At 40.5% G+C, this 15,525-nt stretch overlaps 1 protein-coding gene across 4 annotated transcripts in view; it reads left to right on the top strand.

The window, feature by feature from the left end:
* FBXL13 (F-box and leucine rich repeat protein 13) overlaps positions 1 to 15,525 on the top strand; it is a 329,012-nt gene that overhangs the window by 86,357 nt on the left and 227,130 nt on the right. The window lies entirely within an intron of this gene.

Genomic DNA, 15,525 nt, shown 5'->3' with positions numbered 1-15,525 from the left:
ATTTTTAAAAAAATTATAGGATATTTTGTAAGTTACATTGTTGAGTGCCTGGATGTTGTCTTTTTTTTTTTTTAAAGATATTATTTATTTATTCATGAGAAATGATAGAAGAGAGAGAAAGAACCAGACATCACTCTGGTACATGTGCTGCTGGGGATTGAACTCGGGAACTCATGCTTAAGAGTCTGAAGCCCTATCCACTGTGCCACTTCCCGGACCATGGATATTGTCTTTTTAAGGAATGTTGATCTCTGTCTCGGAAGTCATTAATTTTTAAAAAATTTTTTTTATTTAAGAAAGGATTAATTAACAAAACCATAGGGTGGGAGGGGTACAACTCCACACAATTCCCACCACCCAATCTCCATATCCCACCCCTCCCCTGATAGCTTTCCCATTCTCTATCCCTCTGGGAGCATGGAGCCAGGATCATTGAGGGTTGCAGAGGGTAGAAGGTCTGGCTTCTGTAATTGCTTCCCCGCTGAACATGGGCATTGACTGGTCGGTCCATACTCCCAGTCTGCCTCTCTCTTTCCCTAGTAGGGTGTGTCTCTGGGGAAGCTGAGCTCCAGGACACATTGGTGGGGTCTTCAATCCAGGGAAGCCTGGCCAGCATCCTGGTGGCATCTGGAACCTGGTGATTGAAAAAAGAGTTAACATACAAAGCCAAACAAATTGTTGAGCAATCATGGACCCAAAGCTTGGAATAGTGGAGAGGAAGTGTTAGGGAGGTACTTACTGCAAACTCTAGTGTACTTCTACTTTCAGGTATATATTTTGCAGTAGTTTATGGGTACGTGTGAACATAAGCTCTCTCTCACAGAAACTGGTGTATATCTAGGTTATGGGACTTTGTTAGAAAGTAAACCACCTGAGATGAAATTAGAGTGTACTATAAAAGGAAAGGTCTTACCCGAGTAATGAAGCTGAAGGATTGTCATTCCACACGTGAAGTCTCTGGACACAGTCTGAGGTGAAGTGAAGCATGTTGAGGTGGCAATCGTTGCGTTGGTTAGGTTGTGATCGGCGGATGCAATATTATTTGATAAGAATTGGGAGAGGCATACGGGAAAGTGGGCCCTATCCAAGGGTTCCAGGACTGGGGGAAGTAGGGGCTCCATAGTGGAGATGTGAGGTTCCTGCTGTCTTAGGGTTCAAAAAGACAATCGATAGTTAATGTTATCATCACATTATTTGGTAATTGGGTTAACTTTGAAAAGTCCTTTTGTTATGGTTTGCTGTACAGTACCCAGTATCTTGTATATAGCTGTGCTATTGGATGCTTCTAATCTACTTGTTCTAGGCTTTTGAGAGAGTCCGCATATCAAATACACAGCCTATATATTAAAAAGATTCAGTTTGTGTTTTGAGAAACTTTGAGACATACAATTGATTTTCCCCCTCATATTAATTAACTAGTGATTTATATGTCTACATTTTGCTAGGAGTGTACATAAACACCATTCCCACCACCAAAAGACTGTAACCCATCCCTGCTGCCCACTCCCACCCCCCACTGGCCCAGGAAGCTGCATGTCTACCCCTCACCACAGGGCTTTTACTTTGGTGCCCTACTAACAATTTGGTCAGGTCCTGCTTTTAGTTTCCCTTTCAGATCTTCTTAGTCAACTTCTCTTGATGAGTGGGATCATCCCATACTCATCTTTATCTTTCTGACTTAGCTCACTTAACATATTTCCTTCTAGCTCTGTCCAAGATGGGTCAGAGAAGGTGGGTTCATTGTTCTTGATAGCTGCATAGTATTCCATTGTGTATATATACCACAGCTTTCTCAGCCACTCATCTGTTGTTGGGCACCTGGGTTCCTTCCAGGTTTTAGCTATTATGAATTGTGCTGCTATGAACATAGTAGTACACACATCTTTTTGGTTGGGTGTTATGGAGTCCTTGGGGTATAACCCCAGGAGAAGAATTACTGGATCATATGGAAGGTCCATGTCTAGCCGCCTGAGAGTTTTCCAGACTGCTCTCCACAGAGGCTGTACCAATTTACATTCCCACCAGCAATGTAAAAGGGTTCCTCTGTCCCCACATCCTCTCCAGCATTTGTTGCTGCTGTCCTTTTTGATGTATGCCATTCTTACAGGAGTGAGGTGGTATCTTAGTGTTGTCTTAATTTGAATTTCTCTGACAATCCAGTGACCTAGAGCAGTTTTTCATATGTTTGTTAGCCTTTTGGATCTCCTCTGTAGTGAATGTTTTGTTCATATCCTCTGCCCATTTTTGGATGGGGTCATTTGCTTTTTTGGTGCTAAGTTTGCTGAGCTCTTTATATATTTTGGTGATTAGTTTCTTGTCTGATGTATGGCATGTGAAGATCTTCTCCCATTCTGTGAGGGGTCTTTCTGTTTGTTTAATAGTTTCTTTGGATGTGCAGAAGCTTTTCAATTTGATGTAGTCCCATTGGTTTGTTTCTGCTTTAGTCTTCCTTGCAATTGGGTTTGATTCATCAAAGATGTCCTTGAGGTGTAGGTGAGAAAGTGTTTTAACAATGTTTTCCTCTAAGTATTTGACTGTTTCTGGTCTGATATCTAGGTCTTTGATCTATTTGGAGTTGATTTTTGTTTCTGGTGAGATAAAGTGGTTCAATTTCACTCTTTTGCATGTTCCAAACCAGTTTTCCCAGCACCATTTATTGAAGAGAGCCTCCTTTTTCCATTTAATCCTTTGGGCCCCCTTATCAAAGATTAGATGTCCATAGGTGTGGGGATTTATTTCTGGGCTTTCAATTCTGTTCCACTGGTCTGTGTGCCTATTTTTGTTCCAGTACCATGCTGTTTTGATGATGATGGCTTTATAGTATAGTTTAAGGTCTGGGAGTGTGATGCCTCCATTTCTGTTTCTTTTCCTCAAGATGGTTTTGGCAATTCTAGGTGTGTCATTTAATTTTTGACAATAAGCTTATTCTTTTCTCAACTTACACTTAGGCTTTATTCAAGACAGTGCGTAATTTTTACTTTAAAGCTAGTTTTTCCTCCCTTCCATCCTACAAGATTTCTGGGTCTTTACTATTTCATGTATTCAAAGATATGCCTCCACTGTGATTTTCCTAAATTTGCAAATTTCCCAATAATAGGTGAGTCTTGTATTTGCTCTGCTTAGTCCAGGAAGTAGTTTTGCCCCTGGTAATTATTTTCTGTCAGGCTTACAGTGTGTCTCCATGAATACTCACATTTAAGAATACATACAGGGGCTGGGGAGATAGCATAATGGTTATGCAAAAAGACTTTTATGCCTAAGGAACCAAAGACTCCAGGTTCAATCCCCAGCCCTACCATAAGCCAGAGCTGAGCAGTGCTCTAGTTAACAAAAAAAAAAAAAAAAAAAGAATACAGTGCAGGACACCAGGATCATGATGCACATTTCTCAAGTTCTTTCTTTCTTTCTTTTTAAATTTTATTTATTTAAGAAAGGAAACATTAACAAAATCTTAGGATATGGGGGGTACAACTCCACACAATTCCCGCCACCCGATCTCCATATCCCATCCCCTCCCCAATAGCTTTCCCATTCTCTATCCCTCTGGGAGCATGGACCAAGGGTCATTGTAGGTTGCAGAAGGTGGGAGGTCTGGCTTCTGTGATTGCTTCCCCGCTGAACATGGGCATTGACTGGTTGATCCATACTCCCAGTCTGCCTCTCTCTTTCCCTAGTAGGGTGAGTCTCTGGGAAGTGGAGCTCCAGGACACATTGGTGGGGTCTTCAGTCCAGGGAGGCCTGGCCAGCATCCTGATGGCATCTGGAACCTGGTGGCTGAAAAGAGAGTTAACATACGAAGCCAAACAAATTGTTGAGCAATCATGGACCCAAAGGTTGGAATAGTGGAGAGGAAGTGTTGGGGGTACTCACTGTAGACTCTAGTGTACTACTGCTTTCAGGTATATATTTGCCCTAGTTTATGGATACGTGTGATCATATGCTCTCTCTCACAGAACCTGGTCTATATCTAGGTTTTGGGACTTTGTTAGGAAGTGAACCACCTGGGATGGAATTAGAGAATACTATGAAAGGAAAAGTCTCACCCGAGTGATGAAGCTGAAGGGTTGTTGTTCCACACCTGAAGTCTCTGGGCACAGTCTGAAGTGAAGCATGCTGGGGTGGCACTCGTTGCATTGATTAGGTTGCAATCAGTGGATGCAATATTATTTGATAAGAATTGGGAGAGGCATACGGGAAAGTGGGCCCTACCCTAGGGTCCCAGGACTGGGGAAAGTTTAGGCTCTATAGTGGAAATGTGAGTTTCTTGCTGTCTTAGGGTTCAAGAAGACAATGGATAGTTACTGTTATCATCACATTATTTGGTAATTGGGTTAACTTTGAAAAGTCCCTTTGTTAGACATACAATCAATTTTCCCCCTCTCATATTAATTAAATAGTGATTTATATGACTACAATTTAATAGGTGTGTTCATAAACACCATTCCCATCACCAAAAGATTGTGTCCCATCCCACCCACCCCCCACTCCAACCCCCCCGCCGGCCCAGGAAGCCGCATGTCCACCCTCCCACTCACCACAGGGTTTTTACTTTGGTGCCCTACTTTCAATTTAGTCAGATCCTGCTTTTAGTTTCCCTTTCTGATCTTCTTTCTCAACTTCTGTTGATGAGTGGGATCATCCCATACTCATCTTTATCTTTCTGACTTAGCTCACTTAACATATTTCCTTCTAGCTCTGACCAAGATGGGTCAGAGAAGTTGAGTTCATTGTTCTTAGTAGCTGCATAGTATTCCATTGTGTATATATACCACAGCTTTCTCAGCCACTCATCTCTTGTTGGGCACCTAGGTTCCTTCCAGGTTTTAGCTATTATGAATTGTGCTGCTATAAACATAGTAGTACACACATCTTTTTGGTTGGGTGTTATGGAATCCTTGGGGTATATCCCCAGGAGAGGAATTACTGGGTCATATGGAAGGTCCATGTCTAGCCTTGTGAGAGGTCTCCAGACAGCTCTCCACAGAGGCTGGACCAATTTACATTCCCATCAGCAGTGCAACAGGGTTCCTCTGTCCCCACAGCCTCTCCAGCATTTGTTGCTGCTGTCCTTTTTGATGTATGCCATTCTTATAGGAGTGAGGTAGTATCTCAATGTTGTTTATTTGCATTTCTCTGACAATCAGCGACCTGGAGCAGTTTTTCAGGTTTTTTAGCTTTTTGGATCTCCTCTGAAGTGAACGTTCTGTTCATATCCTCTGCCCATTTATGGATGGGGTCATTTGCTTTTTTGTTGCTAAGTTTGCTGAGCTCTTTGTATATTTTGGTGATTAGTCTGTTGTCTGATGTATCTGAAGATCTTCTCCCATTCTGTGAGGGGTCTCTTTGTTTGTGTGATAGTTTCCTTTGGCTGTGCAGAAGCTTTTCAATTTGATATATTCCCATTGGTTTGTTTCTGCTTTAGTCTTCCTGGCAATTGGGTTTGATTCATCAAAGATGTCCTTGAGGTGTAGGTGGGAAAGTGTTTTACCAGTGTTTTCCTCTAAGTATTTGATTGTTTCTGGTCTGACATCCAGGTCTTTAATCCATTTGGAGTTGATTTTTGTTTCTGGTAAGATTAAGTGGTTCAGTTTCATTCTTCTGCATGTTCCAACCCAGTTTTCCCAGCACCATTTATTGAAGAGAGCCTCCTTTTTCCTTAATACTTTGGGCCCCCTTATCAAAGATTATCAAAGATTAGATGTCCATAGATGTGGAGGTTTAGTTTTGGGCTTTCAATTCTGCTCCACTGTACCATGCTGTTACCAAAAATTTTGTTCCAGTACCATGCTGTTTTGATGATCATGGCTTTATAATAAAGTTTGAGGTCTGGGAGTGTGATGCCTCCCTCCATTTCTGTTTCTTTTCCTCAAGATGATTTTGGCAATTCTAGGTGTTTTCTGGTTCCAGATAAATGATTGTAGTTTTTGTTCTGTTCTCTTAAAGAACTTTGGTGGAACTTTGATGTGTATCGCATTAAATTTGTATATTACTCTGGGGAGAATATTTATTTTGATGATATTTATTCTTCTGATCCATGAGCATGGGATGTCTTTCCATATCAGTTTCTATTTCCTTGAATAATGACTCATAGTTTTCAGTATGCAAGTCTTTCACTTCTTTGGTCAGCTTTACTCCTAGGTATTTTATTGATTTTGCTGCAACAGTGTCAAGTTCTTTCTTTGTGGTACTCCCACTTTTCCAGTACTCTGCCTGTAAATTCCAGCAGTCTTTTTTATTTTATTTATTTATTTTTAGTTTTTTTTTTAATTTATAAAAAGGACACATTGACAAAACCATAGGATAAGAGGGGTACAACTCCACACAATTCCCACCACCAGATCTCTGTATCCCCTTCCCTCTCCTGAAAGCTTCCCTATTCTTTATCCCTCTGGGAGTATGGACCCAAGGTCATTGTGGGATGCAGAAGGTGGAAGGTCTGGCTTCTGTAATTGCTTCTCCACCGAACATGGGTGTTGACAGGTCGATCCACACTCCCAGCCTGCTTCTCTCTTTCCCTAGTAAGGTGGGGCTCTGGGGAAGCGGAGCTCCAGGACACATTGGTGGGGCTGTCTGTCCAGGGAAGTCTGGTTAGCATCATGCTAGCATCTGGAACCTGGAGGTTGAAAGAGAGTTAACATACAAAGCCAAACAAATTGTTGACCAATCGTGGACCTAAAGGCTAAATTCCAGCAGTCTTAATGCCCTTTAATACTGTTGTCTATGTCCTTGTCTTTGTGAACCAGTGAGCCACCTGGGATTACCTCTTTCTTTCATGAAGTAATAGAAACCTTCAGACTGAAAACCTAGGTAATCTTGATACTAATCTCATTATTCTTCTTTCAGTATTTAAAAATTTTTTTCATCTTTTTAAATTTATATTTATTTATTTATTTTCACTTTTGTTGCCCTTGTTTTTTATTGTTTTTGTAGTTATTATTGTTGTTGTTATTGATGTTGTCATTGTTAGATAGGATAGAGAGAAATGGAGAGAGGAGAGGAAGACAGAGAGGGGGAGAGAAAGAGAGATACCTACAGACCAGCTTCACTGCCTGTGAAGGGACGCCCCTGCAGGTGGGGAGCCAGGGGCTAGAACCGAGATCCTTACTCCGGTTCTTGCACTTGGCGCCATGTGTGCTTAACCCACTGTGCCACCATCCAACTCCCTCCTTCAGTAATTTTTTTTAAATGTAGTGAGTGCCGGGAACTAACTCAGGTTCTTACACATGGAAGATACTGCTGAGGACCTCCCAATTTGTACTCTGTGTTGAGAGAGGGGGTGGGAGGGAGAGGCCAGAGCATTTCTTCGTCATACATAGAATGTTCTTGGTGCTGTCAATGGGTTTCCCATCTAGTTCCATGATGGAACCTAGGGCCTTAGGCATAGAAAATATGTGCTCTACCAGCGGTCATCTCTCAGGTCCCAAATTTATTCCCTTTCTATCTGAGATTAAAATATTGTGATGCTTGTTGTTCAGAATCTAAAAGCTGTTGTCTGATATATCAATTTTCTCCATTTTTCTAGTTATTTGTACCAGTTACCTTGTCAGGCTAAAGTGAAAGATTTGATAGTTTTCTGAGTCTGTATGGTATGGTATTCACCTTCAGTGGACCAGTATTATTTATGTCTATTTTTTAAAAATTTTATGAACTACAGTTCATTTTGTATTCAATATTTTTCATCCATATAACTTCTTTTTTATTTTGTAGATAATGTCTATTCTCCTATGGGTTTCTTCTTTCTATTTCTCATAGAGACCATTTAAACATGAGGAAAGGATGTTTGTAAGTTTCAACCACCAATGTAATTATAATAGGATATAGGGCCTGTAAAGAGTTGATAAAAAATTAAATGAGATATTTCATTGTTGTTTTTATTTGCATTTCTCTGATGATCAGTGACTTGTAGCAATTTTTCATATGTCTGTTGGCCATTTGGATCTCTTTTGTCTTTATTTATTTTTTATATATTCCCTTTTGTTGCCCTTGTTTTGTTTTAGCTCCTATTATTGTTGTTATTGATGTCATTGTTGTTGGATAAGACAAAGAGAAATGGAGAGAGAATGGAAGACAGAGGGGGGAGAGAAAGATAGACACCTGCACACCTGCTTCACGGCTTGTGAAGCGACTCCCCTGCAGGTGGGGAGCCGGGGGTTCGAACTGGGATCCTTAAATTGGTTCTTGGCACTTTGAGCCATGTGCATTGAACCCGCTGTGCTACTCCCTTGCATCTCTTTTGTAATGAATATTTTTTTCGTATCCTCTGCCCACTTTTGGATTGGATTGTTTCCTTTTTTTGTTACAAAGTTTGGTGAACTCTTTATATGCTTTGCTTATTAGCCTCTTGTCTGACATATAGCATATAAAAATCTCCCATTCTGTGAGGGATCTGTCCATTTGGGTGATGAGTTCTTTTCCTGTGCAGAAGCTTTTCAATTTGATGTAGTTCCATTGATTTTTTTCCCTAAATTTTAAAAATATTTATTTTCCCTTTTGTTGCCCTTGTTTTTTATTGTTGTAGTTATTACTGTTGTTATTGATGTAGTCGTTGTTAGATAGGACAGAGAGAAAGGAGAGAGGACGGGAAGACAGAAGGGGGAGAGAAAGACATCTGCAGATGTGTTTCACAGCCTGTGAAGTGACTCCCCTGTAGGTGGGGAGCCGCAGTGCTAAAACCCGGATCCTTACTGTTGGTCCTTGCGCTTCCGGACATGTGTACTTAACCCACTGCGCTACCGCTGGACTCCCCCACTGATTTGTTTTTGATTTAGTCTTCCTTGCAATTGGGTTTGTGTCATCAGAGATGCCCCCGAGGTTTAGAAAAGTGTTGCATCAATATTTTCCTCTAAGTATTTGATAGTTTCTGGTCTAAAATCCAGGTCCTTGATCCATTTGGAGCTGGCTTTTGTTTCTGGTGAAATAATGTGGTTCAGTTTCATTCTTCTGCATGTGTCAACCTAGTTTTCCCAGCACCATTTATTAAAGAGACTCTCCTTTCTCCATTTAACAATTTGGGCCCCTTTATCAAAGATTAGATGCCCACAGGTGTGGGGGCTTATTTCTGGGCTTTCAGTTCTGTTCCACAGGTCTGTGTATCTATTTTTGTTTCAGTTCCAGGATGTTTTGTTTATGATGGACGTATAATATAGTTTGAGATCTGGGAGTGTGGTGCCTCCATTTCTTTTCCTTAAGATTGTTTTGGTGATTTCTAGGTGTTTTCTTGTTCCAGATAAATTATTGTAATTTTTGTTCTATTCTCTTAAAGAAACTTGGTGGGACTTTGATGGGTATCACATTAAATTTGTATATGGCTCTGGGGAGAATATTTATTTTGATGATATTAATTCTTCCAATTCATAAGTATGGGATATATTTCCATTTCTTTGTATACTTTTCTATTTCCTGAATAGCAACTCATAGTTTTCAGTATACAGGTCTTTCACTTCTTTGGTCAGGTTTATTCCTAGATATTTTGCTGATTTTGCTGCCATAGTGAATGGGAGTGATTTCTGGATATCCCCTTTTTCAGACTAGTATTTGCATAAAGAAATTCCACTGATTTGTGTGCATTGATTTTGTAGCCTGATACCTTACTATATTGCCTAATGATTTCCAGAAGCTTTTGGGTTCTTCAGGTTTTTTTTTTTTGCCTCCAGGGTTATTGCTGGGGCTCACTGCCTGCACCATGAATCCACTACTCCTGGAGGCCATTTTTTATTTTTCCCCTTTTGTTGCCCTTGTTGTTGTAGCCCTGTTGTGGTTATTATTGTTGTTGTTGATGTCTTTCTCTGTTGGATAGGACAGAGAGAAATGGAAAGAGGAGGGGAAGACAGACAGGGGGAGAGAAAGACAGACACCTGCAGACCTGCTTCACTGCCTATGAAGTGACTCCCCTGCATGTGGGAGCCAGGGGATTGAACCGGGGTCCCTACAGTTCCCTGCTCTTTGTGCCATGTGTGCCCAACCTGCTGCGCTACTGCTTGATCCCCTCTTTAGGTTTTTCTATGTATACTACTATATTATCTGCAAAAAGTAAAAGTTTGACTTCTTCCCTTCAAATCTGTATTCCTTTGATTCCTTTCTCTTGCCCGATTGCTATGATGAGAACTTCCAATACTATGTTCAGTGGAGAAGCAATTACAGAAGCCAGACCTTCCACTTTCTGCACCCCATAATGATCCTGGGTTCATACTCTCAAAGAGATAAAGAATAGGAAAGCTTCCAGTGGAGGGGACGGGATATGGGACTCTGGTGGTGGGAAATGTGTGGGATTTTACCCCTCTTATCCTATGGTTTTGTCGATATATATATATATATATGTAAATTTTTTTTTTTTTGGCCTCCAGACTTGTCACTGGGGCTCGATGTCAGCACTATGAACCCACTGCTCCTGGAGGCTATTTTTCCCATTTTGTTGCTCTTGTTGTGGTTGTTATTATTGTGATAACTGTTGTTGTTGGATAGGACTGAGAGAAATGGAGAGAGGAAGGGAAGACAGAGAGGGGGAGAGAAAAACAGACACCTGCAGACCTGCTTCACCGCCTGTGAAGTGGCGCCCTGCCTGTGGGGAGCTGGGGGCTTGAACTAGGATCCTTATGCCAGTCCTTGCTTTTTGTACCATGTGTGCTTAACCCACTGCGCTACCGCCCAGCCCCTGATATTTTCTATTTTTTATTTTATGAATTAATTAAATGAAAAAAATTAAATGAGGTCATAAAAATGGGATCCTAAGCTGATAGGAAGAGACAACAGTCTCTGTTTTCTCTGTTGTTTTTTTCTTTGTCGTGTGAAGACATAGCAAGCTGGCAGTTAATCTGAATACCAGGGAGAGAGAGCTCCCATCCTTAATTGACTATAACCTTGCTCCTCAAACCCCTACCCTACAGAACTGTGAGGAATACACATCTGTTAAAGCCACCAGTCTGATACCTTGTTATGAAAGCCAGGTTAGACTAATACTTCTCTTCTTCATTAAAAAAAAAATACTTTACGGGAGTCGGGCGGTAGTGCAGCGGGTTAAGCGCAGGTGGCGCAAAGCACAAGGACCAGCGTAAGAATCCCGGTTCCAGCCCCGGGCTCCCCACCTGCAGGGGAGTCACTTCATAGTCGTCATTGTTGGATAGGATAGAGAGAATTGGACAGAGAAGGGAAAGACAGAGGGGGGCAGAGAAAGAGAGACACCTGCAGACCTGCTTCACCACCTGTGAAGCGACTCCTCTGCAGGTGGGGAGCGGGTCCAACCGGGATCCTTATGCCGGTCCTTGGGCTTTGCGCCAAGTGGCTTAACCTGCGGCGCTAGCGCCCGACTCCCACTTTACTTATTTATTAATGAGGCAGATAGGAGGAGGAGGAGGAAGTGAAGAAGGAGGATGAGAAGGAGGAGGGAGGCGGAGGGAGGAGGAGGAGAGAGAAAGAGAGAACCAAACATCACTCTGGTCCATGTGCTGCTAGGGATTGAACTCAGAACCTCATGCTTGAGAGTCTAATGCTATATACACTGTGCCACCTCCCGGACCACCATTTTCCTTTTCATGCTAACTCCACTGACCTTCACTTTCACTTTCCTTCCTTATTAACTAAGAAAATATATGCCATCAGGTAGGAATTACAACTTAGTTCTTGGCTTCTTTCCTCAATCCTGCTTTGCTGATCTCTCTACCCTCTTTTTAAATGTATCATCCATACCCCTTTTCACTCCCTTCTCTGTTTCCAAGGGATTTTAACTATGTAATATTTATATGATTTTCTTTAAGCCGTGACACAGGTAAGCTCATTTCAGACCATTTTTAATACCAGCTTTGAGTCAGTGAAGGGTAATTGATAGAAAACTGCAAATAATTTCAAATACAAGATGGTTTCAAATAATTTCAAATACAAGATAGTTTCTAAACGCAGTTTTGTTTCCTCTTACTCAAGACACTCAATAGTCACTCATATAGAATTGTTCCTGAATCACTAGGACTATATTTCATTCTTGTTATGGACCCTGATTTGCTAGTGAATAAATACACTATTTGGAAATTACTCTATGCCGCCCCAACTCTAGGTTAAGGAAGATAATATAGACGTATAAGAAAAACACTGATGTTTCCCTCAGGACATTTATTTTTCAAAGTCAAATTTCGAACAGTTATTTATGAATAGAAATGAAATTAAACTCTTACTAACTAGAAAGATTTCTTCTGCTAGTTGAAACGAGAGAAATGGGATAAGGTTTTGGGAAATTTTTTTTGACTTCACATTTTTTCCTCAAAGAGAACACCATGTTTCATTATTTATTTATTTTTTAATTAATTATTTTAATCTTTATTTATTGAATGTAGACAGCCAGAAATTGAGAAGGTCGCGGGGAGACAGACAGGGAGACATCTGCAACACTGCTTCACCTCTTGTAAAACTTTCCACCTGCAGGTGGGGCCTGGAGGCTTGAATCCAGGTCCTTGCGCATTGTAACGTGTGCTCAACTGAGTGTACCACCACCCTGCCCCCTTAGAACAACATTTTTCTTTATGTCTCAATATAAGTGAGCAAAAGCTCCTTAGTGTTCTCTGGAGTAACTAATTCAGGGATAACATTCTGGATCTAGAAGTTCTCTAGGTCTCAATTTTACTGCCTTCTACCAATGTAAGAAAACATGATTGAGGGTGGGGCTTAAGGAAATAAAGTCTTATTTGTTTTCTATAACACAAAGTTCAAGGGAACAAATTCAGGAATGGTCTTCCTTAATGTTAGTAAAAATGATATTTTATCTTTTAAAAAAACCTTTTTAGTATGTTTATTTATTGATTAGAGACAACAAGAAATTGAGAAGGAAGGGAGAGATAGACACCTGCAGCACTGCTTCACTACTTGCAAAGCTTCCCCCCTGCAGGTGGGGCCTTGTGTTTTGTAATGTGTGCTCAGCCAGGTGTGTCACTACCCCACCCTGATATTTTCTCTTTTTATTCTACAGTCCTTAGTAACTTTTTGCTTGTTGTCTCATAGTTACAATATAACTTCAAAATTCATTTTCACTTACAAATAAAGAGAAAGAAAATAATATTTTTTATAATAAAAGAAAAGTTATGTGAGGTTATAAGGATGGATGGAGACCTAATTTGATAAGGCACTTACCATTATAAGAAAAAAAGGGGAGTCGGGCTGTAGCACAGCGGGTTAAGCGCAGGTGGCGTAAAGCACAAGGACCGGCATAAGGATCCCCGTTCCAACCCCGGCTCCCCACCTGCAGGGGAGTCGCTTCACAGGCAGTGAAGCAGGTCTGCAGGTGTCTATCTTTCTCTCCTCCTCTCTGTCTTCCCCTCCTCTCTCCATTTCTCTCTGTCCTATCCAACAGTGACAACAACAATAATAACTACAACAATAAAAACAAGGGCAACAAAATGGAATAAATAAATAAAATAAATATTAAAAAAAAAGAAAAAAAGACACCAGAGTTCTTTCTGTGTCATGGGAGGTTGCAAGAAGAAAGTTAAAAGAAAAAAGTTATACATCCTTGTTTATTAGTGAAGCCAAAGTTTCACCAAGGCCCTACATTCTAGTTCTAGGCTAGAATTTTGCTGTTAAACCTTGTGTACCTGCAAGAATGCTAGGGAGCAGTGCAATTTGAATGGGGATGAGTGAGTTAATCAGCCAGTCAGTACTAATGAATGTGAATTTTAAACATCAATCATCATTAATTATTTAAAAAGCATTCCTTGCCAGGAAAGATAAATACTGGTTGTAGTAAAAAAAAAAAAAGTCTACCAGTTTGATAAAAGATAAAAGAAGGAAGATGCTCTTCCCTCTCCTAATACAGAGACTGAAAATGCCTAGATATAATGTAGGACTTAACAAAGATTTGTCTGTATCCTCAGCACCTAACAGGGATATGGAAACGTCAGCAACTAGGACAAATTAGGAATTTGCATGTTTTCTTGTAAAATGGTTTTTTTAAATTTCATTATTTAGCGATTAGAAGTGAAAGCTTAGGGTTCAAGGAGAACTGAGTTCATATCTTGCTCGTGCACCTTACATTATGACTTTATTTTAGTTTTTAATGTAGCTTTTTTAATTTGTGATTTACACAATTATAAGATAATAGGGGTATAATCTCACATCATTCTCACCACCAAAGTTCTGTGCCTCCTCCTCCTCTCCAGTGGAAACTGACCAGCCTTTCTTTCTTTTAAGTCACATTCACACCTATTACTGCTTTTTTTTTTAAAGATTTTATTTATTTATTCATGAGCAATGATAGGAGAGAGAGAAAGAACCAGATATCACTCTGATACATGTGCTGCTGGGTACCTCATGCTTGAGAGTCCATAGCCTTATCCACTGTGCCATCTCCCGGACCACACCTATTACTACTTCTAAGTGTCCTTTTTTTGCTCTTCTTTTTCAGATAAGAGAAATAGACCTCTGGTATTTCCCAGATTCACTTCCCTCTCAGTGTTGGTATAAAAACAAAGATTCCTGGTGATAAACGTTTCAGGTCTTGGTGGAATTGGGGTTCAGAGTCCTCTGGTCTTCCCCTATTATTACTTCCCTTTGGGGTTATGGACCAAAATTCTTCTTGGGTTGCAGAAGGAAAGCGTTCTGGCTTTTGTAATGGTTTCTCTGTAGGTCATGGATGTTGGCTAGTCATTCCACACCCCTAGCCTGTTTCTGTCTTTCCCCAGTAGGGTAGGGCTCTGGAGAGGTGAGGTTCTGGGACAAGTTGGTGATATCACTTGCCTAGAGAGTCAGGATGTAATTTTGGTAGCATCTGCAATTTGGTGGCTAAAAGGCAATAAAATATAAAGAAGGACAAAATGTTTAATAAACAGGAACAAAAGAGTTGTAGTAGAGCAAATGAGAATAGGGACCTTAGGGTCAGAAAGAAGCTAAGAAGTCTGTTTTAGGCATATTCCTAGGAGCTCAGGACTTTATTTTTATTTATATTTTAAAGATTTAAATAAGAAAAATTAATTTATTATTTTATTTTTATTTATTTTAATTAATTAATTTATTATTGGATAGAGACAGAGTGAAATTGAGAGAAGAATGGGAGATGCAGAGGGAGAGAGACAGAGAGACTACTGCAGCTCTGCTTCACCACTCTTTGAAAGTTTTCCCTGCAGGTGGGGACCAGGGCTTGAACCTGGATGCGTGTGCACTGTAGGGTGTGCACATAACCAGTAACCAGGTATGCTACCACCAGGCTCCCACAAAATGGGATCTTGAACCCATGTGTTCACATTTGGTAATGTGACCCAGTTTATTTTATTTTTGACTACAAAAAACACAGCATTTTCCCTTTTGTGTATGATCTTTTACTTAACACGTGACTTTTCTTCCTTCTTTCTTTCCTTTTTCTTTTTTTAGTGATTTAATAATGACCAACAAGATTGTGGGATAAGAGGGATACAATTCCATGCAATTCCCATCACCAGAGTTCCATATCCCATTGCCTCCCTTGAAAGCTTCTTTATTCTTTAACCCTCTGGGAGTATGGACCAAAGTTCTTTATGAGGTGCAGAGGTGGGAGGTCTGACTTCTGTAATTGTT

The sequence above is a fragment of the Erinaceus europaeus genome, chromosome 8, assembly GCF_950295315.1.
Source record: "Erinaceus europaeus chromosome 8, mEriEur2.1, whole genome shotgun sequence".
NCBI classification, from domain to species: domain Eukaryota; kingdom Metazoa; phylum Chordata; class Mammalia; order Eulipotyphla; family Erinaceidae; genus Erinaceus; species Erinaceus europaeus.
The sequence above is the reverse complement of the archived record's forward strand: the minus strand, read 5'-3'. Positions and strand labels throughout refer to the sequence as shown.